Source organism: Limulus polyphemus, unplaced genomic scaffold (assembly GCF_000517525.1).
Source record: "Limulus polyphemus unplaced genomic scaffold, Limulus_polyphemus-2.1.2 Scaffold14637, whole genome shotgun sequence".
In the NCBI taxonomy this organism is placed as follows: Eukaryota; Metazoa; Arthropoda; class Merostomata; order Xiphosura; family Limulidae; genus Limulus; species Limulus polyphemus.
The window spans coordinates 2566-6156 of NW_013680247.1; the positions used below are offsets into that span (position 1 = coordinate 2566).

General features: G+C 32.2%; 1 long non-coding RNA gene across 1 annotated transcript in view; it reads right to left on the reverse strand.

Moving 5' to 3' along the window:
• LOC111084206 overlaps positions 1 to 3109 on the reverse strand; it is a 5524-nt gene extending 2415 nt beyond the window's left edge. Inside the window, exons 1-2 of the long non-coding RNA XR_002609445.1 lie at positions 3041 to 3109; positions 333 to 409 (exon numbers count right to left, since the gene is read on the reverse strand). This is a non-coding gene — a long non-coding RNA (uncharacterized LOC111084206). The remainder of the gene's footprint in view (positions 1 to 332; positions 410 to 3040) is intronic.
• Positions 3110 to 3591: the final 482 nt, after the last annotated feature.

A 3591-nucleotide genomic window follows, 5' to 3' on the forward strand; every position in this document is an offset into this window, starting at 1 on the left:
ATAGGTTATAGTACTTGTAAGTTGCTTCAGTTGAGAAAAGTAATCACTGACACATGTAGCTTTGCTAACACTGGAATTAATAGGTTATAGTACTTGTAAGTTGCTTCAGTTGAGAAAAGTAATCACTGACACATGTAGCTTTGCTAACACTGGAATTAATAGGTTATAGTAGTTGTAAGTTGCTTCAGTTGAGAAAAGTAATCACTGAATTTATTACATAAAAAAGTTCCACATTTTCAATTTTATTCCCCCCCAAATCTCTAAAAGCAACCAATCAACACGCAACCTGAAATAAAATAGATGTTATTTGTACAAAATAAATTACTACTCACACCAGGATTCATTGGTCCAAGATGCTGCCCTCTGGGGGGATTCATTCGTGGATTCATTGGGCTCATTCCTGGTGGTCCTATGAAGAAAGAAAAACACTTTTAAAGACAGTCTGTCGTTTTCACTCTTCCAAAATAACTTTAATTTAAAATTAGAATTCTAATGAACCAGTATTAATTGGAAAATCCACAAAAGTATGATTTCTCCTGATGATAACTAAAACAACAATCCGCACAATATTTATAAACTAAAATAATAGTGTGGGGGTTTCTAGTTTTTGAGTCGTTGAGAAACTTCTGCAAAAAGTGAAACACAGGAACTGCTGCTTTTAAAAAATTGATGAAATAAGAGGGATTTTTTTCAAACTGGACCCAAGTAGATATTTGGGCTCAAACTGGACCCAAGTCTGGGCCCAAATATTTGGGCTCTACATATGAATATCTTTTAGCATCTGTAATAATTTTTTTTACAAACTTTAGGCTTAGCAAGAAAAACAAAGAACTTAAAACGTTTCTGTGCACAAGATGAGTGGCACAAATGTTTCAAATAATAAATAATGGTTTCTTATAGAAAATAATTTAAAATATTTAATAGTTTTTACTCTCAACTCCATAAATGGACACAAAGCAGGTTAGAAAAATCCTTACTTATACAGATTATACTACTTGAATAAAGGGACAATTATTTTGTTTTTTCTAATTCCTGTATTTCTTGAAAGCTACATAATAGGCTATCTGTGCTGTGCTTATCACCGATACCAAAGCTGAGCCACCAGGAAGCACTAACAACAGGTCAAGTTAAAACTGTCAATCAGACACGACTTTCATTTCAAAACTCCTTGAAGTGGTAGGATTCAGTTGAACGTTTTAAAACTACTTGAATAAAAAAACAAAATAAATACAGAGCAAAAGTACTTATATACATATAAAAGTAAGAACAGTTAAAATAAACTAGCACATGTACATTTAGCAAATAAATGTTAAACAACGTTTTGGTTCAAAATTTATAAAAGGTGAGGTATGAAAATGATAGCAATAACAGTGAATTTTCATTTCGTAGCTAGACATTATTATTCACTGACATTATTTTGTCCAACCCCTGTATCATTATTACATAATCAAATATTATAAAACACGTAGTTATTCACAGTCTAGACACATTAGACACTAGACCACACTGGATTAATCTATTAGGGAGAGATACTACTAAGTTGTCACTGTAGAACATATATCTTTATTACATAATCAAACATTATAAAACATGTAATCTCCCTAATAGATTAATCCAGTGTGGTCTAGTGTCTAATGTGTCTAGACTGTGAATAACGATACTACTAAGTTGTCTACGTGTTTTATAATATTTGATTATGTAATAAAGATATATGTGTCTAGACTGTGAATAACTACTGAATCTACATACTTCCAGTGTCGTAGTTACATTTTAACTGGTTCGGTCTGAAGGATAAAAGTATTGAAGTCAAGTGAATTTTATTTAATTTTTCATCTTGGTTTTAGGACAAAGTTGTAGCAAACTTTAAAATAAGATATATGTTCTACAGTGACAACTTAGTAGTATCTCTTCCTAATAGATTAATCCAGTGTGGTCTAGTGGCTAATGTGTGTAACTACGACACTGGAAGTATGTAGATTCAGTATGTAACTACGACACTGGAAGTATGTAGATTCAGTATGTAACTACGACACTGGAAGTATGTAGATTCAGTATGTAACTACGACACTGGAAGTATGTAGATTCAGTATGTAACTACGACACTGGAAGTATGTAGATTCAGTATGTAACTACGACACTGGAAGGCTACATACTTCTGTAAAGTACTTTTACAATATAAAATCTTCCATGAAAACACAATGAACTTTAGAAACCAGGAATTGAAATATTCATAAAGTGAAGTTTTAATATTATAGTTTCAAAACCACAACAAATTCATGTGATCCAACATTTTTTTTCTGACTAACGCAGCCTATTCAACAAATAAAATTCACACAAAAGTTTATGGTAAAACAAAAGAAAAATGAGATTCCAAGACAATGAGATGAAGACTGAAGATAAGATTTATAACAGAGAGAAGATCTAAACTACCGAATGGGCCCCGATTTCCACAAGCCAAAATTTTTTATATACTAAGAACTTTTTAGTTGCTACCCTGAGAATAATCCTTGACCTTGAGCCAATTAATCATAAGCTAGCACATAAGTTCTCTAAACAGGTGGTGATGGTGGTGCTGATAATTACAAATTGACTACATCACCCTCGAAATGGCCTTTTCCGTCACTGCTAACAATTCTTTAGTATGGAAAACATACCCGAAGAAGACAATATTCTATTGAAACGTGTAGTATGTTCCCCCAAACATAAACCCCTTCATTGTACTTATAAATCATATTTATTATTAATCAAACAAATCATTTTAAAAGTTTATAAAGTAAATATTTAAACTTTACCAGACAATCATTTAAAAATTACTGGCTGGGCCTGGTCCCAAAGGCCCAGGTAGTTCTACCATCTACGAGGTGTGTTTAATTGTAGCTATTGTAGTCAAAGCACACAAATACAATGTTTAATTGGATCAAAATTCATCATTAATAATAAAAAGGGAACAGATTACAAAGGAAACACTGTACAACAATAAAGATGACTATCTGAAGAAATGTACGACGTACATGGTTTGGAACATGTAAATAGTGCTTACCTTGCCAGCTAACAAACTCTCCACCGTCAGCTAAAAACAAGAAGGTGGACGAATGAGTAGAAAGAACTGTTAGTAAGGAAGGAAGGGAAACCATTAGGGGTTGGGATTAAATAGTTGATCAAACAATATAACAACTAAATCATCAAATCAAAGGATTCCAGACTAGGCTTTCTAACAGTTAATCAAACACTATAACACCTCAAACATCATATCATAAAGCTCTGGACTAAACTTTCTAACAGTTAATCAATCATAACACCTCAAACATCATATCATAAAGCTCTGGACTAAACTTTCTAACAGTTAATCAAACAATATAACACCTCAAACAAAGTTTAGTCCAGAGCTTTATGATATGATCTAACAATTAATCAAAAAATATAACACCTCATACATCGTATCATAAACCTCTGGACTAAACTTTCTAACAGTTAATCAAACAATATAACAACTAAATCATCAAATCAAAGGATTCCAGACTAGGCTTTCTAAGAGTAAATCAAACAATATAACACCTCAAACATCATATCATATAAAGCTCTGGACTAAAC